The sequence below is a fragment of the Podarcis tiliguerta genome (genome assembly GCF_965153285.1).
Source record: "Podarcis tiliguerta genome assembly, chromosome: 7".
Lineage (NCBI taxonomy): Eukaryota > Metazoa > Chordata > Lepidosauria > Squamata > Lacertidae > Podarcis > Podarcis tiliguerta.
In genome coordinates this window covers 66,048,067-66,073,810 of record NC_139540.1, presented here as the reverse complement: position 1 = coordinate 66,073,810, position 25,744 = coordinate 66,048,067, and the positions used below count along the sequence as shown (strand labels likewise).

At 43.6% G+C, this 25,744-nt stretch overlaps 1 long non-coding RNA gene across 2 annotated transcripts in view; it reads right to left on the bottom strand.

Annotated features, from left to right (window-relative positions):
• LOC310681684 overlaps positions 1-24,868 on the bottom strand; it is a 75,243-nt gene extending 50,375 nt beyond the window's left edge. For both annotated transcript variants that reach the window (XR_014513507.1, XR_014513508.1), the window contains exons 1-2: positions 24,597-24,868; positions 23,256-23,369 (exon numbers count right to left, since the gene is read on the bottom strand). This is a non-coding gene — a long non-coding RNA (uncharacterized lncRNA). The remainder of the gene's footprint in view (positions 1-23,255; positions 23,370-24,596) is intronic.
• Between the last annotated feature and the right edge of the window lie 876 nt (positions 24,869-25,744).

Genomic DNA, 25,744 nt, shown 5'->3' with positions numbered 1-25,744 from the left:
GGGGGAAGCCTCAAATATGTAAATGGGAAAACAAATACTGTACAGAATAATCGACAATGGTCTGAGATTGCATTTTCTAGCTTACACTGGTTAGCTATAACATACAGACAGAAGTCCATAACTTTCTAATTGTATCTCCCTTGTTCTTTCTTTTTTTACACTCTTAGCACACTTGACACACTTCCTGGCCCATGCCTGTCAGCCAAGTGTGTCACTGGAAGCCGATTTTGTGTCTCTGCAGATCCATAAATACCTTGGTGCACAGAAAGTTTAAGATGACATTAGACTTGCTCTTTCTTCAGAAAAATTAGAATACGCAATGATTATAGTCATCATTGCCTTTACTATAGTTTTTGTGCTCCCCACCTCTCAAATTGGCTCTGGGAAGTTGGGAGAACAGTGCTGGGGGAGGACAGCAGAGAGAGTTCAGCAAAAATACTTGTGCTGGTGTAGCACTGAATTCCTCCCTCTGAATTCATTTGCAAACAAAAGGACTGAGCGTAGGTGAAAACATTCAATTTTAAAACTCCAGTGAAGAGCCCATTTCCCCATATCAGATGTCTAGAGAGTGGTACCCCCTGGCAATGTTAACTTACAGAGCCCACCACCCAACTCTGCACTCTGTCTCTCTTTGTTTCCTTTGACAGATGCTCACACTCCTAACTCGCCCCTTCCCTCTAGCTGGTAAGAGTGGGAATGGCAAGGATGAGTTATCTTCCTCAACCATCTCTTAGCCTTCCCAAGCCACTTACCTGTGATTTCTCTTAACAGACAAACTTGCCCGGCAACTTCTGTTAAGGGAGTCTCTCTGGCTCCATTAAACCTCTCCTGTCCAAACCCCATTACCGCAAGGGTATTGCTGTGCTTCAGGGGCCTGACTGAGCCTTTCCTGTTCTCCAGCACCACTTATTCCCAGCAGAGGGGGAAAAACAGGTGTTTGGGGGGGCAGGATTTTCCTTGCATGAACACTAACCCCCAGTGGCTGTGACTTTGTCACTTTCTGGGAGAGAGTCGTCTGCCCTCACAACACTTTGAGGGATAGCTTTTCACCATCAGAAGAAGCCCCGTGTCCTTACTTTCACAATGGTGCAGACCAAGATAGGTTATGTTCAGCTACAGCAGTTTGAGTGGTTTATGGCCTTGCCATGAAAGCAGGCATATTACACATTCCGCTTCGAAGTACAATTGAGACACAGGGTGAATAAGCGAACGTCAACATTTTCTGCTCCCAGTTCCCTCAGAATTCTCCAACATCCCTGTCTGCCATTGTTATGTACTGAGATGAATAGAATCCAAACTGCAGCAGTCAGATTGGTCCTAGAACAATAGGATCCAAATTGCAGCAGTCTGATTGGTCCTAGAACAATAAAATTCAGAATGCAGCAGTCTGATTGGTCCTAGAACAATGCAGCAGTATGATTGGTTGGCAGGAACCACCCAATCATGCTCCAGATATAAGTGAATCCACAACCTGATTGGCTTACAGTAGAATTCCAGAATTAGCCAATCATGTGCAGCCCATTGTGTAAATAATATATGTAAAGCAGATACTTTGAGGGGACATTCATTCATTCCTCCTCACCACTATGAGCTGAATAAAGAGCATGAAATCACTTTGCGACCCTGAGTATATTTCAGCCATTAAGGAAATACCAGAGGCAAGGCCTTTTCAGTGGTGGACCCTCAATCTCTGGAATTCCTCCTCTCAGAAGTTTGTCTAGCCCTCTGTCTGGCAGTTTTTAGATGGATCCTGGAAACTTTATTTCCTCCCATCAAGCCTTTTTAAAAAGAAGGAAAGGAGGGAGGAAGGTTCTGTGTCTGGTTCACTATTAAAAAAAATAATCTGGTGCACTTTCATGGATAACAGCATTATTTAACAATAACAACAATACAGTATTAGTTTTAAGTATTTTGTTTTGTAAACTGTCTTGTGAGGGCAAATAATAACTAAATGAACGTAGACATGCACTGCACATGTCCGTATGGCAGGAAGTTAATGTGTGTGTGTGTGTGTGTGGCCGTAAACCCCCTCCCAAAAAAAAGAAGGCTCACAGTTAAGTGTCTGAACCACTCCTTTATCTTCCCTGTGCAATAAATAAAATAAGTATAGCTAAAGTGTATTTACAAAGCAGAAATTTTGCATTAAGCATTGCTCAGTACACAAAGAGAAGGTGAATTCTGGCAGGAAAAAAGGCATCTAAGATACACTATGGCCTTCCTGACTCTTTAATACGTCCCCTTCTCCTAATCTATCCTAAGGAAAACATATGGCATGTGGTTAGTGCCGTAAATAGGTCATGGAAGCAAAATGCATACATGGCATACATGGGTGGCACACGCTGTGCTTTTGCCTGCTGTCCTGGAGTAATTGGCTACTTGGAGACAGAAGGATCCCTTGGAATTGCAGGGGAAATGTGAAGGCTTAGCCAGCAACAGAAGGACAAGCACACAACGTGAGTCAGTTCCTCATTCATCTCCACTGCAAATTGGGATGGAGTAGCACTATACAAAAGCGCTACAGAAGGACCCTCCAGAGGCTGAAAGGAAACATTCCTTCTGTGATTATTCCTCCAGAAAACAAAGACAATCGGGGGGGGGGTGCTTTTAGGTGTCTTCTAAGACTAAGGACGTGGGTGATGCTGTGGGTTAAACCACAGAGCCTAGGACTTGCCGATCAGAAGGTCGGCGGTTCGAATCCCCGCGATGGGGTGAGCGCCCGTTGCTCGGTCCCTGCTCCTGCCAACCTAGCAGTTCGAAAGCACTTCAAAGTGCAAGTAGATAAATAGGTACCGCTCCAGCGGGAAGGTAAACGGTGTTTTCGTGCGCTGCTCTGGTTCACCAGAAGCGGCTTAGTCATGCTGACCACATAGATTAAGGTGGCCATAACCAGGGGTTGACCTTGAGTCCTTGACACTTCCTGGTCACTACCATGTTCACGCACCAAAGAGGTCACATATCAAGACAATAAAGGAGTACCACAATTTAGCAATATTACAATGACTGTGGTGCCACTCACTTTCTGGCACCGGGACACGTATTTCCAGGTTTGGGGTGTTTTGCAGAGGATGAGCAGGCAATAAGGTTCCCACTCAGCAAAGACACAATAGAATCCAGGCCATTCGCGTACCATGCTAATTAAATACCAAGGGTAGCATAACTGAAAAGGCCAGGCATAACTGAAGGCTTCAGCAGAATGGGCCTCAATGATTTAGCAAACAGCTCTGGGTGTTTTTCAGAGATGCATCTTCTCAGCTAAGGCTGCGTCAGGCGAAACGCACACAAAACTTCGGTGAATTATGAGGCTTACACTCACGTTGGTGCAAAACAGGCTTCTAAGAGGGGCATTTCTATGTAATAAACACTGCTCTCCTTGGTGGAGGCTCATTTATCTGTCCCAAGCAGAAAAGAAAGGCCATCGTCCTCTCCGAAACACACTACACTGAGAGAAACCCACGGCGCTAATTGAGCGAAAGCCCACCAGCAGGGTGTAAATATGAACAGCTTGGAACTATAATTTGCATTTCAGATTCCTCTATGAGAATGTCATTCAATAAACGCTTGACACAGCAATTCATAATAGTCTCAACAATCAGAACGTCGGTTTAACCTACCAACCTCCTGGTTGCACTAAAGATTGATTGTACGTTGACTCAGCTACCGTGCAGCTATCAGTCTAAAATCTCAAACCATACCTGCTTGACATTCAGAGTGGATTTCAGCACCAGGACTCAATTTCCCCACCGTTTTCACAGGGGATTTATGGGGGGGGGCGACAGAGGCATGCCCATGCATAAATGGCGGAGAGGTGTCCACTGACGTCCACTGTTGTGTCACACTGAGCACACTGGCATGGATGAAATTCATAATCTGTCATTTCCTTAATAATTCCATTTTGAGAGCCACTACAATATAGAACCAGGGTTGAAATCCCTGTGAGGTAAGTCAGGCTGAGACACAGCGATTGACCCAAGGAGAACTTAATGACTGAGTGGGGACAAATTATGAATTACCCGTAGATCCGATAAACATACTTTTAAATTATTTGGAAGGATATGTTGAAAGTGTGGATATGAAATGCTTTTTGTTCTCTTTATCTCAGCTAAAAATGACAATAGCTAAATATGGTGGGGGAGGTAGAATTACCATCGCTGCAGTTTTGTATAAATTTGCTTATTACAGTGGTACCTCAGGTTACATACGCTTCAGGTTACATACACTTCAGGTTACAGACTCCGCTAACCCAGAAATAGTGCTTCAGGTTAAGAACTTTGCTTCAGGATGAGAACAGAAATCGTGCTCCAGTGGCGCAGCATCAGCGGGAAGCCCCTGAAGTGGTGCTTCAGGTTAAGAACAGTTTCAGCTTAAGAACTGACCTCCGGAACAAATTAAGTACTTAACCCAAGGTACCACTGTATTTCCATGCAATATATGAGAGTGAGCACTCACACTTTACATTGTGGGTGCCTTTTGCAGGATTGCGCCTGGTGCTACAGTTCCCAGGGAGCTTACTGGCAAACAGGGGCTGGCTTGCCTCTCAGTGTTCATTTTTGGAGGTTCACGCCCAGCCTCAGTACCGTATTTTTTGCACCATAACACTCACTTTTTTCCTCCTAGAAAGTAAGGAGAAATGTCTGTGCGTGTTATGGAGGGAATGCCTACGGGTGGCGGGGCGGGGGGGGGGGGATCTGCTGCAGTCGTGAGCAGAGGATCCATGGTTCCCCTTCCTTCCCTCCTCCGTGGCTCGCTTTGAAACAGCAAAGCGGGAGAAGAGCCGCTGAGTGGGGAGGAGAGAGGGACAGAGAGCCTGCTTCTTTAAAGGAGCAAAGCAGGAGAGGAGAGGAGCCACTTACATGAGTGTAAGCGGCTCCTGTCCGGTTGGTTCATTTAAAGCAAGCAGGCTCTCTGTCCCTCTCTCCTCCCCACTCAGCTCGCTACATAGCAGCAAAGTTTTTCAGCTCGCTAAGCCGGGGATGAGCGGGGAGGAGGGAGAGAAGCAGAGCCTGCTTGCTTTAAAGGAGCAAAGCCGGAGAGGAGCCTCTCCTGCATTATTAGCAGCATCCTTCTCCACACCCCCCACACGGGCTCCTTGTCCCTTGAGTGCTTTTCCTTCCCTCCCCACTTAAAACGTGGTTACAAAGCACGGATCCACATGGACCCTGAGGATTTTTGCACTGGGACACCCCAAATTCACCATCAGATCATATAGCATGTCCATGGCTACATCTTGCACCAAAAAAATCACGCACCCATTGTTGCTTGGGGCCGCAGTGGTGCAAAAACGTGGTTACAAAGCATGTATAGACATGGATCCTCAGGATTTTTGCATTGGGCTACTCCAAACTCACTGTCAGATCACATGTCTGTAACCACAAAAATCATATATCCACTGTTTCGTTTAGAATTTTTTTTCTTGTTTTCCTCCTCTAAAAACTACGTGCGTGTTATGGTTGGGTGCGTGTTATAGAGTGAAAAATACGGTAATCAAGTTTCTTGCTGGGAGGTGGGGCCAGCCCCATTTATAAATAGGGGGTGGAGCCGACAATATCCAGGCAGTCGGCTCTGGAGATTCACCCTCCCTTAGTTTAATATTTTCTGGTTTGCAGGTTAACTTTTTCTTTCTAATTAGTGGGCACTGCTGCGGTCTTTGGCTGGTTGCTGTTGAAGGACCAGGAATAATTTTTCCTGCATTGGAAGGTTTTGTCTTCCCCGTAGCAATTTGTCACAACTTTGGCAGTTATGGCCTTGGGTGGAATCCTTTAGTCTTTTCTCCCCTATGTGGGGGGGGGGGCACATGAAGTGGTGACTCACCCCCCTGCGGCAGCGATTCCAGGGTCCCCCTCTTAAAGGGGTTATATATATGGCTGTCACTGGCCATACACTGAAAGGTCGTCAGTGAACTACCCTGTGTGTGGGGATATGGGCTTGGCTGCCTGCTACACTTATGTCTCACAGATGACCCCCAAATCCCATTTACCCTGAGAGCCCCAGTTCCCCCCAGCTGGGGGGCTGGGGGGAATACATGCCCAAGGCCTAAGCCAAGGTCTTCCTACATTCAGAAGTTTGATAAAGTTGTGGCCTAATTTCAATTCCATATAATGTTGTCAGAGTCTTTATTCCTTCCTTATGATCCCTGTGGGCTGGGGCTGTCACCGTCTGGTCACGCAGTAACTTCATAGAAAAATTGGCTATTTTTATATCTCTGTGGAATGGAAAAAATTGAAGAGAATGTGAAACCCTTTTCATTATTTTCCCTGGCTTAGGACTCTAGTCTTTTTGTTATTTACAGCTTTCAATGTCTCTAACCTAGCCTTCTTGTATTCTAGTCCCTGATGGTTATTTCAGGACAATCTCACCCTACTAGAGTGAGGTTTTTTCCTTTAAAGGGCTTCCATGCCTGTAAGATTAACTTTATCTCTCCCCCCCCCCCCTTCCTCTCCATCTACGGCTTCAGCCCCACTTTAATATTACGCTTTCCAAAATGATTTAATCTAAACGTACCCTCAATATATGGTATTATTGATTAATGCTACCAAGCTAATGCTTACAAGCGTCTTGCTACAGATCTCTCCTCATCTGTATCTGTATATCTGCTTCCATGAAGACTGGAGCCTAAAAGGCTTGAAAAGTTATTTACGAATGTATATGGTATAAAACCTGCGTTAAATATTGTGTCCCACTTAAAGGGCCGTTTTTGCTGACTCCTGGAAGAGGCAAAGAGCTCAGGGCGGCAAACAGATATACGACTTAAAAGCAAAACCAAAAAGAATTAAAAAAAGATTAAAATGCTTCCAAAAAAATATATACAGTTAAAAACATCTATAGCAGCTACAGTTAAACATATAATTCCATCCAGTGATCTTGAGTTTGCCTGGAACAGTATTCTCCATCTCCTCAAAGGTGATGGCAAGTTGGGCAATGGCAACCATGGCAAAGAGTGAGTCCCATCCAGGGAAGGCAAGCCATTGGGGAAAATATTGCCCAAGGGCTCCCCAAATCCTGACGCAACCACTGTCATTTTGCCGGGATTTTTAGTGAAGAATAGTCTTCATTGAAGGCAGGTGTGGGGAGTCAACTGTGATTCAAGGGATGCAATTTCATGTTGCAGCAATCAAGGCAATGATCTGCTAGATGAGAATGTGCAAAAAAAAAAAAGCCTAGCTGAGGACACAAAGATGACCCAGATAAGGCTTAGGGCAGCGATTACATCAACTTCAAGTGTTACTTTTTAAAATGTTGATTTTCTGAGAGCTATCACTCGCTCCCAGCCTGAAGGTTGAGGGCAGGTCATTTTTTAAAATACTAAAATCCTACTCTGACAGAATAAGATCCAATCACATTACAATGCCATCAAAAGCCCTTAGCTCTCCGCAGGCTGGACCCTGACCTGCCTAAGCCAGCTCAAACAAATACAACCTGTGATGCTTCCAAAAGATGTTCTGGCACGTCCTTTGGCAAACTGCATCAGACATGGAAGCCTGCATCCCAGGAGTGTCACTCACACCAGGAAGGGTAGAACCAAAGAAAGATCTGGAGATGGAGCTTTGGCCTCCATCCAGATGGAAGAATTTTGAGCAGGTATGTTCAAACAGTGAGGATTGGACATGTAACATCTAATTCCTTAAAAATCAACTCTGGCACACCACAGGGTTGTGTGCTAAGTCCCTACCTGTATTCATTGTATACATACGACTGTGTATCATCTGACCCATCTACTGCAATTATTAAGTTTGCAGATGACCCACCATAATGGGTTTAATAAGAGGTGGAGACGAATCAGCATATAGAGGGAAGGTCCAAAAAATATCTACATGGTGCCTAGGGAACAACTTGCACCTTAATATCAGCAAGACAAAGGAGATGGTGTTGGACTTTCAGAGGAAGAGAGGAGAACTAGCCCCGTTGTACATCAGGGAGGGCTGTGTGGAGAGAGTCTCTTCCTTTAAATTCCTAGGAGTTTATCTCAGTGAAGACCTTACTTGGAAAATAAATACAACCCAGGTGGTTAAGAAAGCCCAACAGAGAGTCCATCTCCTCAGAGTATTGCAGAAGAATGATGTCAATCAACATTTGATGATCTCCTTCTACCAGTCAACAATAGAAAGTGTCTTCTTCTGTTTGTCCCCGTGTCAGTTTCAGTTTATTAGTTAATGCCTCAACAAATGAAATGGATTTGTAAAAATGTTACATGGAAAAACAACAACGAGGCATTACACTTACTTCTGTAAAACAAGAAAACCCTTAATAAAAATTAAAAAAAACAAAAAACAATAGAAAGTGTCCTTTCATACTGCATCACGGTGTGGTACGCTGGTTTGACATCATCTGATAGGAAGTGCCTACAGAGGGTGGTGAATACAGCACAATATATTATGGGCTGTGCCGTGAATCCGCTGGATGAAATAGCGGAAGAACGTTGCCTCAAGAGAGTGAGGAAAATTCTCAGGGATGATTCACACCCTGGCCAGCACTTTCTTGATCTCCTGCCCTCAGGCAGAAGATATAGAAGCATGATTAGTCGCACCAACAGGGGAAAAGAACAGCTTCTATTCATGGGCTGCTAGGCTGCCGAATGAAAAGATAACAACAGGGCAACTGACTTTCGGGTTTGGTGGGTGTGCGTCAGTAAACGAGGGGAATTAAGACTAAGAATGCTGAGTGGGGGGTGTAATCTCACTGTATACAAGTTGTACAAATGACAATAAAGTATTTCAATTTTCAGGGGGAGGGTTGGTATCTCACTGGCAGAGAACTTATTTTGCATGCTGAAGGTAACTCAGTCCTTAGGATTTCCCGTTTAAAAGATGCGTGGAAGTGGGGCTGGGGGTGCGCATTCACCACAGACCATGGAGAACAGCTGCTATTTTAAGTACATTGGTATCTCGGTTTATGAACTTAATTCGTTCCTGAAGTCCATCTTTAAACCGAATCCATTCTTAAACTGAGGTCGCGCTTTCCCTAATGAGGCCTCCCGCCACCGGTGCCCTTCCATAGTAGACAAAGGTTAAGTTTGCAAACCAGAACACTACTTCCGGTTTTGCAGAGTTCATAAACCGAATCGTTCATAAACAGGACTGTTCTTAAACCGAGGTGTCACTGTATACGGTGCATTTTCTGTGCTACATATGGGTTAGTGTGCACATAGCCAAAGGTACCTAGATAAACACCTACCACACTTGCTCACGGACAGGAGCGTTTTACACCTCTCCTCTGTTCAGACCAGAAGGGTTGAGTGGGTGTCTAATCCTGATATCCAGTGAAATGTGGTCATGTCTGAAGCCTTTGTAGGAAAGACTGAGCCAGTGGAAACAGGAACTGAGTGGGAAGAACAAACTATCTGTTGTAGAAATATACAGGTGAAACTTGGAAAATTAGAATATCGTGGAAAAGTAAATTTATTTCAGTAATTCAACTGAAAAGATGAAACTAATATATGAGATAGACTCATGACATGCAAAGCGAGATATGTCAAGCCTTTATTTGTTATAATTGTGATGTTTATGGCGTACAGCTGATGAAAGCCTCAAATTAACAATCTCAGAAAATTAGAATATTAAATGAAATCAGCAAAACAAGGATTGCAAATAGAGCGATATTGGACTTCTGAGAAGTAGAAGCATGCATATGTACTCAGTACTTGGTTTGGGCCCCTTTTGCATCAATTACTGCCTCAATGCAACGTGGCATGGATGCTATCAGCCTGTGGCACTGCTGAGATGTTATGGAAGACCAGGATGCTTCAATAGCAGCCTTCAGCTCTTCTACATTGCTCGGTCTCATGTCTCTCATCTTTCTCTTGACAATGCCCCACAGATTCTCTATGGGATTCAGGTCAGGGGAGTTTGCTGGCCAATCAAGCACATGAGACCCATGGGCACTGAACCAGGTTTTGGTACTTTTGGCAGTGTGGGCAGGTGCCACGTCCTGTTGGAAAATTAAGTCAGCATCCCCATAAAGCTCGTCTGCAGAAGGAAGCATGAAGTGCTCCAAAATCTCCTGGTAGACAGCTATGTTGACCCTGGACTCAATGAAGCACAGTGGACCAACACCAGCTGATGACATGGCTCCCCAAATCAACACATATTGTGGAAGCTTCACACTGGACTTCAAGCATCTGGCGTTGTGTGCCTCCCTATTCTTCCTCCAGACTCTGGGTCCTTGGTTTCCAAATGAGATGCAAAACTGCTCTCATCAGAAAAGAGATTTGGGGAGCCATGTCGTCAGCTGGTGATGAAATGCCTTGCTTTATTTTATTCATCAGTGCTGCTGAATTTTGATGCTACATTCTGTCTCTAAACTAATAAACTTGCCATGCCAGTCAACACTGTGTGCTCATTAGCTTTTGAGAGAAGCAAAATTTCAAGACAGTTTCTCAAGACTAGTTTGTCTTTCTAATTTCCCAAGCAAAGCCCAGACAAGGATCTCGCACTCATCCCTCCTTGATTCTTGGCAACAAGACTACCTATGCAAGAGATGTGCACGGTTTTACCCTAGCAGGAGACTGACCCTCCTTTTGAACTGATTGAAGCGTGAATTGAACAAAAGCCAACCGAGCCTTTGAGGTTAATGTCAACAAGGCCATTGAGTTCTGTTTTCCGCCCTTCAAGAAGGACGCAAGCGAAACCCTAATAGGTTTGTTTTCTTCTATTAATTTTACCCAGGCTGCCTTTGCTTTCTGGAGAGAGATGGAAGAACACCAAACTGCTGGACTAGAAGGGAGCAGCAGCAATGTACTCTCGGTGTCACGCCTTACAAATACATCCCTTGCTGTGAGAGTAACAAATGAGTTTGTTTTGTTGCACATGGCAGAACCAGGACAAAGCAGAAAGAACCATCCAAAAATATTTTCTTTTCTTTCTCTTTCTTTTCTTGCTCAAATCTACTGCTGGTGTAAAAAAAAAAAAAAAACCATAACCGCAATAAGTCACAGAACATAAAATGTATTGTCCAAGGCTCTTTTTTGAAACCTTCTTTTTCACTTACATGAATTAATTCAGTGCTTTTAATTATCTCACTATCCAGCCTGGTGTTAAGTACATACTAACCAGCTTTGCCCTTGAGTGATCAACAATATTGAGGCCAGTGTGGTAACTCAGTGCTTTTTCATTTTCTCTGTCACTTGTTTTTCTCAATTAAAAAAAAACAACCTGCACCTCTACAAGTGAAGAGAGAAAATTCAGAAGAACAAATTACTAATGCAAAATCAGAGCACCTTGCAAGACTGGCTTATCTGAGACAACATGCTGAACAAGGAAGAAAGGGGTGGTGCCTGAACTGGCTAAACCATAGCTCGTGATCAGTCAGCAAACCACAATTGCAAGCCATGGGTTGAAGTAGATTTGCAAACAAATGGTGCTGAGCTAATTGTGGTTTAGTGCCATAATGTAACATTATCATTAAGAGAACAAGTCCTGAACAAACTTGATTTAAATCTCAACAGAGACATGAACTCATTGGGTGGACACTGTCAAGCCACCTACAGAGCAAAACCACTCAGTCCTATTGAACTAAATAGGAGTTAAAAAGTTAAGGTACCCCTGACCGTTTGGTCCAGTCGTGGACGACTCTGGGGTTGTGGCACTCATCTCGCTCTATAGGCCAAGGGAGCCGGCGTTTGTCCACAAACAGCTTCCGGGTCATGTGGCCAGCATGACTAAGCCGCTTCTGGCAAACCAGAGCAGCGCACGGAAACGCCGTTTACCTTCCCGCCAGAGCGGTACCTATTTATCTACTTGCACTTTGATGTGCTTTCGAACTGCTAGGTGGGCAGGAGCTGGGACCAAACAACGGGAGCTCACCCATAGCGGGGATTCGAACCGCCGACCTTCTGATCGGCAAGCCCAAGGCTCTGTGGTTTAAACCACAGCACCACCCACGTCCCAAATAGGACTTACTTCTACACAAACTTTTATAGTGAAAGGTAAAGGACCCTTGGACGATTAAGTCCAGTAGAATTTGACTATGGGGTGCGGTGATCATCTCCACTTTCAGGTCGAGGAAGCCGGCGTTTGTCCGCAGACAGCTTTTCCGGGTCATGTGACCAGCATGACTAAACCACTTCTGGCGCAATCGTGACAGAAACCAGAGTGCACAGAAACACCATTTACCTTCCTGCCACAGCGGTACCTATTTATTTACTTACACTGGTGTGCTTTTGAACTGCTAGGTTGGCAGGACCAGGGACAGAGCAATGGGATCCCACCCTGTTGAGGGGATTCAAACTGCTGTCAAACTTGTATATGCAGTCAATGTCAGCTCCTGTGTGGCCTATTTCAAAGCTACTACATATATTATTTCAAAGGACTACATATATTATATGTAGTTTGGGAAATTCTGACATAATTACTATTTCTTAATAGAAAGGAACATCATCATCATCATCTGTGGTTTATATTACATTACATTACATTATATTACATTACATTATATTACATTACCATGCAATGCAATAATCTCGCAACAAATTACTCCCTTTGTGTTTGACCCGAGGATTCTTCACTTATTGGCCTAGATGAAATATGATTGAAACATTACTGAAAATGACACAAAAATCTCTCTCCCCCCCCTTTTTTTTTTGTAAAGAAGTTGTTCATTAAATTGAAAGCAGCAAGGCAGGTCATACCACTCTCCTCTGATTCTTTGCGAAAAGGGAAATTTCAGAGTGTGCCATCAGTACAAGGAGACACAGGGAGACATATGTCCAATTAAAAGTGCTTAAGCACTCTGTTATCTTAGCAGAATTCTAAATTTAGATAATGCGATAGTGCGCTGCCGAACTTCGGTACAGCTGGAAATAGCCCGTGGCAAAACAAATGTTAGAGCAGAGCAATTAGAAAAAAAAGCCAGTGCTGTATTATATTTTCCATTTTCCTTCCTTATCATGATGATTGCTACAAAATAATGCAAATGGAGCTGTACTAAACGAGGCTAAACTACACAAGCATCTCACTCAAGTTGGGCATGAGAAACTTTCTTCTGGAATGCAGTTAGAAATGGAACGCAAATGTGCAGGCCTCAGCTCCCGCTAAAATGGGGTGGGGGGGTCGTAGAACTGTAGAAATATAGAGTTGGAAGGGACTCTGAGGATCAACTAGATTCAAGGATGTTTTATGCAACATCTGCATGCAAGCTCCATGATATTTGTTGTTGTTGAGTTTAGTCGTTTAGTTGTGTCTGACTCTTTGTGACCCCATGGACTAGAGCACGCCAGGCACTTCTGTCTTCCACTGCCTCCTGCAGTTTGGTCAAACTCATGCTGGTAGCTTCGAGAACACTGTCCCACCATCTCATCCTCTGTCGTCCCCTTCTCCTTGTGCCCTCCATCTTTCCCAACATCAGGGTCTTTTCCAGGGAGTCTTCTCTTCTCATGAGGTGGCCAAAGTATTGGAGCCTCAGCTTCAGGATCTGTCCTTCCAGTGAGCACTCAGGGCTGATTTCCTTCAGAATGGATAGGTTTGATCTTCTTGCAGTCCGTGGGACTCTCAAGAGTCCATAATTCAAAAGCATCAGTTCTTCGGCGATCAGCCTTCTTTATGGTCCAGCTTTCAGCTCAGGAAATATTCCCAAGGGAGGGGGTGAAGAGCATGGCATATGTATTTGACAAGAGCAGAGGCCCTCAGAGCGCAAGTGCTTTTTAAAAAATGTGTTTCCATGCTGATTTTAGATGTTCTGCTAAAAATCTGTGTGTAAACAGGACAGGGTGGACTTAGTCCCGTCTCCGTGCAGAAATGATACAGACTGGACTTTAATGGATCCATCCTTTCCTATTGGATCCAAAATATAGAATCACACAGGGCTTTTTTCAGCCAAAACTCACTGGAACTCTGTTCCGGCACCTCTGAGGGAGGCACTGTTACCATCATAGAAGAACAAGGGAGGCATTCGTGCTAGAAAAATAGCATTGTAATTGTCAGTGTTTGAAAAAGAAAAGGTTCCTTTGCCTAGTCCTCAGACCTTAGTTGGCACACAAGAGGCTTTGAGAAAGAGTATTCTTGCAGAGTATTGCTGCTTTTATTCTTAAAAAGTCTGCTTCTCCAACCACGGCCGACAGCTTTTACACACACTAAATGCAACCGGCTTTCTACCATCCAACCAGCCCACACCAAACACTAACATTGACCACTCTATATATACAGCTACAATTTGGTGAAAGGTTGCATGAGTCATTGTAGGCCGCTGACTCATGCTGACGTAGCTCTTTTAGCATTAAAGAAACAGTGGCCAGTTTTTAGCCGTGACAGGAATCGCAGAGTTGGAAGGGACCACAAGGGTCATCTAGTCCAACCCCCTATAATGCAGGAATCTTTTTGTCCAGTGTGGGGCTCAAACCCATGACTCTGAGATTAAGAGTCTCATGCTCTACTGACTGAGCTATCCAATCCCTGACAAACACACACTCCTTTGCCACCAAAGAGCAGCTATTGTTGTCTGGTGAGTTAGAATTCCCTAAGGACAGATGATGACATGGGTCAGGCAAACCTCATAATGCATATGATCTGGCCAGTTGCCTTGTAATTAGGAATGTAAGGAGGCAGTGATTTCCAGCCGTTCCCGAGTCCCTTTCAATCAGCGCTGTTCCTGTTCTGCTGCAGTTCAGCTTCCACTAAAATGTTTATCATTCATCTCGCTAGCCACTCTTACCCAAAACCTATGTAATGAATGAGGTAACTAAATACGTCATTAAATTCAGTGCATCTGAACGAAAGGGAAATGTCAAAAAAATGCAGAAAACATAATTATGTATCATTCAAGGATTATAAAAACTGATAGTGAATACCAGTCATACAGTCGTACCTTGTTTCTCGAACAGAATGCGTTCCAGGAGTCCATTCAACTCCCGGAAGTCACTGAAGCTGTGCCAGACGTTTGACTTCAGAAAATCATTCAAAAACTGAAACACTCACTTCTGCTTTTCAAATGTTCAGGAGCCAAAACGTACAAGTTCCAAGGTGTTCGGCAACCAAGGTACGACTGTATTTGCTTGTGTTCCACACCTTGGATGATCATTGGAATTCTGGCAATTTCCACAGCCGTTTCTGTTCCCGTTGGAATTCTCCAATATCTCTATTTGTAACACATCTGATTGGTTTCCCCTGCTCTAGGAAATAGACTCCCGGGACACCCTTAGATGTTTACTACCTTTGAGCAGGAATGACAGGCACATTAGAAGAGGTGGGAGAACTTACATTCCATGTATGAAGGTTGTTGTAAAAACCAGAACCTCTGTGTTTATTTTTAGTGAATAAACAAATGAACCAGGACCCTGGGAATCACATTATATGTACCAATATTTCCAGTTCTGCACGAGCTTTAACAACACAAACAGAACTGTGACATCTGCAGGAATGTGTTCCAACCTCCAAATGTAAAACCGAGTATATTTAAATAGGTACTTTATAACTACTAAGAGGCATGGACAGCAGAGCTGAATTATGTATGCACTTCATTATATGTTAATACGCTTTAAAAATTAATAACTTTTTCATTTTGTAGAAGAGAGGCTGTGCTGCCCAGATATTCCAGTAGAGAATGGAGAAGCTACGCTCAACTTCCAAATGCACCGTTCATTTTGCTTCTAATCATTGTTGCAGCCATTTGCAGAGCCCAGTGTTTTTCGACAACAAACATGTCAAGTGTACTAGTAAAAGGCTGTGTATGAACATCTTTAAACACCCATGTACTCATGTCTGGGAAAGCTGATTGGCCCAGAGTGTTGAGGGGGGGGAGTGCATTTCTCTGTGTTTTTAACTTCAGCCTTTACATATTTGATGCATAGAGGCTTGCCACAGCAATCGCAGTGTGTAATGCAGCTGTAGGTGATGTCAGATACCACAGATGTGATGCTACAAGTCAGGTTATAACAATCTAGGTTAATTGATTGCTGCTGTCAGAAGCGAGTCCACAGTAAGTCACCCAGAGTAGGTGGAGTTAACTCTTTCTGAGAAGAAACAAGGCCTGCTCAGGGGTGCCAGGCCTAATGAGGGCAGCAACTTTTCTCAGAACGTCTTGCCCCTTACAAGGCAGTTGCAGAGACTAAAGGTTCCCTCAGCTGCCTAAGTCTCCACCTCTCCAGGGTATTCCCCAAGGAATCAGACTACACAGGTGTGCCTGCCTTTGCTGCTCCCACTTCATGTCTCTCCTGGTCTTAGGAAACTAGCGGGAGGGGAGCTTGTTGCGGTAGAAGCAGGAGATCCCTTTACTTTTTCACCAGCCTTACTCATCTCTGCCTCTTGGCCTCCCTCTTCTCCAGCCTCTGCTTCTGCCTCTGGTTCTGGGCTGCTCTCTGCCACAGCCTCTTCCTGCTCATTAAACCCTGCCACCGCTTCAGCTTCTGACACGTCCTCCTCCCAGTCTTGTCCCTCTCACCATCGTCCCACCACCAATCCATGGGCTCTGACCCTTCTACCCTTGGGGCTGCCCAGCTGGTTCCTCTTAGCCCTCCTCTGCATCCAACCAGTCCATGACAGTTACTGGGATGATGCTATTGGTCAGACCAAACATTAAAAGGTATTAAATGCTGAATAGGGGAGCTTCCCGATTATCTGTTTATCAGTCTTGCAAAAGAATTAGATGATGTTGCTATTGAATGAGATTTCGTTCCGATTTGTTTGCAGCAGGAGGCTAGATGACATTGCATCAGAGCAAATGTCACCCTGTACTTTTGGGGAAGCAGGTTTGTTGACACAAGGCCTCCCAATCATCTATAACTGCACAACCTGAATTTGCCAGTATGTGATTAAATCCCACCCCAACAATAGTGACAGTCTGGAAGCACCCTAGGATGCCTCCACTGCAAGTTTAGTCATGGGTACCAGTGTACTGGAAGAACCAAAGACCATCAGTGTTGAAGCAATGATTCTTCAACATCAACTTCGTTGGACTGGTCATGTTGTGCGGATGCCTGATGATCATCTTCCAAAGCAACTACTCTATTCTGAACTTAAAAATGGTAAGCGTAATGTTGGTGGTCAACAAAAGAGGTTGAAAGACTCTCTCAAGGCAAATCTTTAAAAATGTAGTATAAACACCTACAACTGGAAAACACTGGCCTGCAAGCGCTCCAATTGGAGAACAGCCTTTACCAAAGGTGTTGTGGGCTTTGAAGACGCTCGAACTCAGGGCGAAAAGGAGAAACATGCTAAGAGGAAGTCACACTTGGCAAACCCTCACCATGATCAACTCCTGCCCGGAAACCAATGTCCCCACTGTGGAAGGACGTGTGGATCCAGAATTGGCCTCCACAGTCACTTACAGAACCACTGTTAAAACTGGGTTTATGGAAGACAATCTTACCCGGCTACGAGTGATTGCCAAAGAAGAAGAAAGTCATAAGACAACCTCATCACCTCAACCACCCCCCGAAATGCCTCTTCTCCACTCCCTGGTAGTAAAACCACAACAGTAATAAACTAAGCATCCAACAATCTGATCATGAAATCCAAAAGCACTTCCTAAAGCAGCTGCTTCGTTCTGTGAAATCCTAGGACCGGACTGATTGTCACAGCTGCTTATATGTGTACCTGCCCTTCTTCATGTTATAAGCTTGAGATTATACCCCATTGCTAAGAGTTTCAAGGCAGCCGACGCTTTGCTCCTAGCGCAGTTTGGTTACAGAGCAACCTTTTCCCAGACAATATTTCCTTGCGGCTGGTGTGTTATTACCACCAGCTGCCAATGTTTAACTAATGGCTATTATCTGTGACATTTCCATCTTCTCAAAAAGGAAACAAAAATGGCTTTCCTTAATTAGACTTGTGCCCTAAATACCGCACTCGCAGTCAAGTTTATTCCCGATGCCCTCCATAAGGACTTTTGAAGGCACAGAAACTGAGGTAGGCATGTGTGGTTTCTCAAACTCATCTTGGATTACAAAGCCTCTAATTTTTGCTTCTTGGCCCAGTGCACGCACAAAGCGTTCTGAGTTTCTAGACGGGAAGAAAATGGGCAGATAGCTGGCAATTTATCTCTTTTTAAAGGCCAGGAACCTGTTTCAGTTTTTCAGGCCCTTGAGGAGCACCCTTTATGCCAGTAGCATTTCATTAGAACTGTCAGGAGCAAAAGTGAGTGACAGCTGGAAAACTTCATTATGTGTGTCAGCAGAATCGCAGCTAAGTTTCGATTAATATTTAGGTCTTGGTATCTGCAAAACCAACCTTTTTCTTTGCTTTGAAAACTCTCCGGCTAATACCCTGCAGACTTACATTCGTTTATAAAAATGAGTCACTTCTAGAAAGATGGCCTTCATCTCTATACTCCTGTATCTTTTCAGCTTTTCTTGGTAAAAACATTTTGAATACATAGACACACACAGGGCTGCTGCCCCTGCTCATCACCCTTCTACTGAATGGGGCAGGTGAGTATTAAAGTCCTGTAGCTTTTAGAGAAATACCCCTCTTCTATGTACTTGATATCAGACCAGGTTCCATGGAAATTTGAAACAGAAGCCGCAGTTACACTGTGGGGTCAACAGTTCAGGCAGCTTTGGGGCATGCAGAGAACTGGAGTTCATCCCAGGGAAGGAAATCATAAAGTGAAGACAATTTAGGGTCGCCATATTTTGAAGAGCAAAAAAGAGGACACATTTGCCAACTTCTACTTTTGCTACTGAGGGATGCGGGTGGCGCTGTGGGTTAAACCACAGAGCCTAGGACTTGCCGATCAGAAGGTCAGTGGTTTGAATGGGTGAGCTCCCATTGCTCGGTCCCTGCTCCTGCCAACCTAGCAGTTCAAAAGCACGTCAAAGTGCAAGTAGATAAATAGGTACCACTCCGGCGGGAAGGTAAACGGCGTTTGCGTGTGCTGCTCTGGTTTGCCAGAAGCGGCTTAGTCATGCTGGCCACATGACCCAGAAGCTGTACGCCGGCTCCCTCGGCCAATAAAGTGAGATGAGCGCCACAACCCCAGAGTCGGTCACGACTGGACCTAATGGACCTTACTTTACTTTTAACTACAGATCGCTGTGATGACGCTCATTTTAAATACCCCTACTATATGTAGGCTATTGAAGCTGTGATATATTGGTAGTAGCAATGCTCTTAACTTTCAACAGCAAAATAATAAAAATGCATATTGCTCCCTTCCTTGCCACATGAAAGCATTTGGGCTCATGTTCACATTGCGGGGGGCGGCAGTGTTAACTCTTGTCCTCCCAGACTCCTCCTCCAAGATCTTGTAGCTGAGTCAGCGTCCTTTTAGTTCAGCCACAGGAGAAGGGATTTCTATAGCATGTAGCTAGTTTAAGATGCCGCACTGTTGTGATTCTCTGCTGCAGACTAGCTTAGCAGGGTGCCTTAGATCTAATCTAAGATCTAATCTGTCTTAGATCTATCTATCTTAGAGTCTAATGCACTAGAATTTGTTTACTTTAAACAAAAAATGCACTAGAATTTGTTACTGTAAACAAAAAAACCAAACAAAAAAAACAAAAACCTGGACATTTTGTCAAATTTTTAAAATCTGCCTGGAAATAAATCCTTAATCCTTAGAAAGAGGATGTGTCCGGGGAAATGAGGACATATGGCAACCCAAGACGACTTTCCTGACCCCGTTTCAGTGTGAAATTTGGCAGGAAAAAGCCACTTGAAAATGCAACTGGAGGAACAAACTCACAATGTTTCAAGCCACAAATGTGAGCATACCCATGGTTTCCCCCATAGCAATCTTTCTAGTGCTCTAGTAGCTGTTGGAACAATGTTTATTCACTTCAAAAAAATTCAGTGTGCAGGGATTTGGTGTTCCGATTGGCCTTATATGGTAACAGGGCTGGATTTACTGCATAATGTCCGTGAAGCACAATGGTTAAGTTGGCATCGTGAGAGAGCTCACTCATTCACTTGCAGGTACATATATAAATATTGGCCCTTCGACCCTGCCACCGATCTGAGCTGAATAAAATAAACCGCATTATTTTGTGCCAGGTACTAAGTGTGATAAGTATACACACTGAATTGTGCCGCTACGCTAAAAAATGAATAATCATTCTGACTATGAAGTGCATTTCCCCCCATGTTTTTGAAAGAACAGAACTTCCAAAATCCAAGCTAGAAGTCAATGGAACAGATAGTCTCCAAACTATAATCAAATTTCAAATTTTGTGTGTTGTTTACATTTGTGGCATAAGAAGAATCTTGTGGAATACCAGTGGGAACTTTGTACAGAAAGAGTCTTTTTTATCAAAACTGGAGAAGTGATTGTTACATTGGAATGTTGCTTACAGTCTTAATGAAGAGGTTTTACTACAACATCATAATAATTTTGCATGAATTCCCCTCCTTCCCATGTGAACTGACCGCCAAACAACCCAATTAAAATTGTTCAAGGTCGTAACCATTTAACGCCAAGCAGGCCTGCGTTGTAAAACAAGATTGTCTGTATGCTGTGAGAATTGCTTCTTTCAGTAGTAGCAGGAGATTGGGGGGGGGGGTGCTGGTTACTTGGCACACATTTAGATTTCAATGCTTCACTAGGAAGCTAAATAGCCACTCATCAATCACAGAGCACCGTTGGTGTAAAAAAGAAAGTGTTTGTTTTAAATGGGCAAAACATCACGGCATTGATCGTAAGGACATTAGAAGAGCTCTGCTGGATCTACTGAAAGTTATGTTTAATTTGCTTCTAACCATGGCCACCCAAGGTGGCTCTGGGAAATCCACAAGCAGCACGTGAATTTTGATATTTATTTCTTTTTCATTTGTTTATTAAATTTCTATACTCATCCAAGGACCGCAGGGTGGTTTACAATATAAAAATACAAAACTGCTTAACAGAGTACTGAACAAAAACAATGCCCTCTCAGTTTAAAAGGCTAAAGATTTTTTAATTAGCCAAATGCCTGGGAAGAAGGGGAATGTTTTTTGCCTGGTGCCTAAACATATGCAATGAAGGTACCAGACGGACCTCTCTGGGGAAAGCATTCCACAAACGGGGAACCACTGGAGAAAAGGCCCCTTCTTACGTTGCTACCTGCACGGAGCAGGAACACGAGGAAGCATCTCAGATAATGATTGTAAGGTCAGGGTCTGTTCATATGAGGAGAGGCGGACCTTGAGATATTGCAGTCCTGAGCCATTTAAGGCTTTATAGGTAAAAACCAGCACTCTGAATTGGGCCTGGAAACTAATGTATTGGCATTACATGCTCAAACCATCTTGCGTCGATGAGCAACCTGGCTGCCTAATTCTGCACCAGCTGAAGTTTCTGAACCATTTTCAGAGGCAGCCCTATGTATAATGCGTTGCAGTAATCTAACCTAGAAGTTAGAAGACAATAGTCAGCTCTTGATGCTCCTCCTGAGCACCAACTGGTAATGTCTCTGAATCTGGAGGTTCTAGTGCTCCCAATGGCCAATGGTGGCCCTATTCTCCATGTAGCTGCCTAATTCCCCTTCAAAGTCATGTATGCAAACATCGGTTGTGACCAGTTTGCTGCAATGAAGTCCATAACTTAGTAAGAAAAAGATCCACAGATCCTCTCACACACAAGCGTACACGGTTCAGCTAAATATATTGGCAGCGCAGCCAGCTCTGACAGCACAAACCATCTGCTGGAAGAGGTCCTGATACAGCGCCCGTCCTAAGGCACATGGTCAATTTTGGCAATGCCCAATTTATATAGGCTATAGACATAGTCATCAACCAGACTTCAGTCACTACTGAGAGTGATGGATGTGGGTGTGCTCACCCTTTTGCAAATGCAGGTCCCGATCCATCAAACCAAGCCATTCAAGGAGATCTGTATGGATCATCCTTGCTAAAGCAACATGCTCATAGGATTGTCAACCAACCAAAAATATGGTTCCGGAACTGGAATATTAATAGATAATGTGTAAAACTTGCAGGGGTAAGCAAGGAAATAATAAAAGAATTAAAAGAATCAATTGAATAATTGAATAATTATTAAACTACAACAACACAACAAGATGGAAGAAGTAAAAAAAAAATATTGAGGTCACACATGGGTGAAGGGGAGTGGAGGGGAATTTATAAAAATTTCTAATGCAATATTTCTAATTGCATTGCATTTATATATAGAAAAGGGAAGTCTATAGCAATTAGGTATATTTTAATCTAGTCAGCTATGTAATAGGCTTATGTTACAAAACGAATATGGATTTTGAATTTGATGTTTGTAATTCTTTTTCAGTTTTGGAATAAAGCCCGTGGAAATGACTTGCAAAAAAAAAAAAGGATTGTCAACCAACCAGTATTTTGCTAGTCTAATCTGTGAAACCATCTTCTGTCATCTAATTATTACCGGGATGTGTAGAAATAGGATAATCCAGGTTCTGCTTCTGAAAATACTTGCCAAATGCTGCTCTCTGACCTTGACACCCCAAATCCTGCCCTGGCTGTTTCCCTTACCTACAAGGTTTTGCCTTGGCTCTGCCCCAACCTAGCTGCTTTTGTTTGCACTGGGTCTGATCCTGAGCCACACCCAGATATCCAGTATTAGTAAAACCAACGATGGCAACCCTAAAACGCTAATCTTCAAAAATCACTGCCATTTAAGAATCCTGGCTGGTAACTAAAATCAGTCATAATACAGTTCATAGATACGTACTGAGTGATGCACTTTTGTCCCACTGTTATGGGAGTAAGGGCTAGCTCTCACAGAACATATTCCATAACAGAAATTGCCACATTATGTTCATTAATCATAAGACAGTGACATTTCAAGTAGAGGGCCCAAGGTTATGGGACTTCCTGAAATGGTAAGTGACAATAAGATGTGTCAGTCAGGGAAGGAGGGGGGAAGAATGCAATTCATTAAGCGTTCCTAAACATACAGCTTGTGTCAATGTGACAGGGATGATGGCGTTGTGGCCCTGTTCGCACCTATAAGGAGAATATTTCACTGGTTTGACATGATCTCTACTGAAGTTACAGACAGCACAAATAAACCATACTTGAAATCCGTCTTCCTGGGTTTTACGATTCAGACTGTTGCTAGTGGGAATAGTGGACAGTTTTAGGTCCTGCATATATATATGCCTTCATAAACTTAAGGTCATGAACCAGCCAAAGGGCCACCCTTTTTACAGCTCTCCCAAAATGCAGTGGCAGCAATTCAAGGTGTTGGTTTTAGCAAGGGCATGGCTGGGCAAAAGGGCAATTTGGGGGAATGCTTTCATTAGCACTGAAAAGGAGAGAGGCTGGCTGCTCACGAAGCACTGCCCTCCAGCTAAATAGATCTTTGCTGCCCTTCCTGACCCTGGTTGGCTAGGTTTGCCCATATGACTAGTCCAGGAAGCATCTCCCTACCTGCAACATCAGCACAAGCCCAGTGTGATTAGCTGCTTAGCTTCATGGACATCATCATGTTCATAATACGAACCACGACTGTGATTGGGTGAGATCCCGGGACTGGATGAAGTCCTAATAGAAATAAAATAGAAAGAAGCAAATAATTGTATGCAGAGAGTAGGGGAAGGGCAATGAACCATTTTGGGGGACAAAGTTAGCATTAATGGTGGTGTCAAAAAAATATCCCCACCCTCCCAAAGCGCTCTTTTCAACCTGAAAACTGAAACAGGCAAACATTTGTCACAGTCTTAGTGTTAACCTCTAAAGCCGTAACTAGCTCAGGTGATAATCCTAAACACACTTACTTGAGACAAAGGCTCAATAAAACACTTGGGGCTTCCTTCCGAGTAAATGTGCATACAGTTGGATTATAAGGCCCTACATACCTTAATACATCTGCACTGAGGGCCAACCACAATAAGCACTGAGGGCCAACCACAATAAGCAAGATTTTACTTTTGACTGTCTCATTCATGCAACATGACAAAGCACGTAGAGTCAAATTTCTGGGGTTCAACCTCGCACTATTGGGTCCACCTGTTGGAGATCTGCACCTGAACATTTCCCAGAAGTTATTTATGTTGATTACCCCTCAATGAGATAATTACATGCTGCAGATTCCTTTGGCTTAATTATCATATGGTATCTCCCACACTAAATTTAGAAGACATGAAACATCTATACAGATAATTAAGGTTTCAACTGAAAAAACGAGTGTAACCCAGCAGAAATAGAGTTAAACTTAACCCAAAAAGATGTCATGTCCAGCCTTTCCTCTCTTATCAAATGTAAAATGGTGTTAATAATGACCAAGCTTAGAAGGGTGCGATAAAGTTGGACAGTATTGATGGCAAAGTATTAATCCTAAAAAAGTTTTATATACATTGTTTTGATTACTGTTGATTAAATGCATTAAAAACGATGCAAACACATTGAGCCTCCTGTATGTAACACATTTATTGTTGACTCTAAACTATTATGGTATAGCATCATATTTTATCTCCAACAAAGTTCCATTCTCTGATGCTGCACTGCTTTCGTTGCTTTATCCCAAAATATACGGTAAGTAATTTGGAAAACCTAATTCCAAAAAAAAAAAAAAAAACCACACAAGGAAATCACAGCAGGATAACAAATTATTAGCCAACTTGGAAGGTCATAAATTTATTTAAACAACCTCCAAATAGTCCCTGATCACATAAACAACCCCTGTGAACATTGTTTTTAAGAGCTAGTCTGGCTTCCCATTAACTAATGTGCCAGCCTAATTTGCTCAAATGGATATAATCCTGGACTTACGTAACAGTATATGCAGCAGTTTCTGCTGTTGGTGAAATGCTATACTGTATTACTTCTCAAGGTGAAACATTATCTCTGAAAAAGATTTCTCTCTCAGATCAATAAATCTTGATACTCCTGTCAGATTCAGACAAAGGGCTTTGTTCTTAGTCTCACTGGAAAGCAAGCAAAAGTTGTAGCGAGCAGAATGCTTCATTGTTCGGTTTTCTGCTTGTCTTCTTCGCATTTATGTTGCCAGGGATTATGCAGAAGAGGAGCTGGCAACCTTTTCGGCTCCATGGGCACATTTGGAGTTCTGAGTGAGTGTCGTGGGTCACCGGTACTTTGTTCACTTGTCTCCCCATCCCCAGGCATAAAGACACAAAACAAACATGAAAGCTCACTTTGCTTTTCTAAGGGATCTGAGTCAAAGTACGAGAGCTGGATCCAGTAAAATTAATCTGAAAAGTACACAGAGTGTAGCAACGTCCCAGGAAATGGGCAAGAGAAACAGTGGCAGAAAGGAAAGTGAGCGAGAGGGAATGAAAGAGGTTCAAAAGATCTTGAGTGGATGCATGGATAGCAAGGCCCCGGTTTGGAGGAAGGAAGGATGGATGGGATCAAATGGGAAGAAATCCAAATTGATATGGAGCCACACCCACACCAATCATTTAAAGCACCCTTTAACCCTGGTCTAAACCACAGAGCCTAGGGCTTGCCGATCAGAAGGTCAGCGGTTCGAATCCCCGCGATGGGGTGAGCTCCCGTTGCTCGGTCCCTGCTCCTGCCAACCTAGCAGGTCGAAAGCATGTCAAAGTGCAAGTAGAAAAATAGGTACCACTTCGGCAGGAAGGTAAACGGCGTCTCCGTGTGCTGCTCTGGTTCGCCAGAAGCGGCTTAGTCCTGCTGGCCAGCTCCCTCGGCCAATGAAGCAAGATGAGTGCCGCAACCCCAGAGTCGGCCATGACTGGACCTAACAGTCAGGGGTCCCTTTACCTTTACCTTTAACCATTATGGCTGTCCCCCAAGAATCATGGGTTCTCAGTGTCCTTTAGAAACTCAGTATCTTTTACAAGCTTCAGGATTTTTTTGGAGGAATTATTATTCCCGCTTTGCTGTGGGTTGGACTAGATGTGTCTTGGGATTCCTTCCAACGCTACAATTCTATG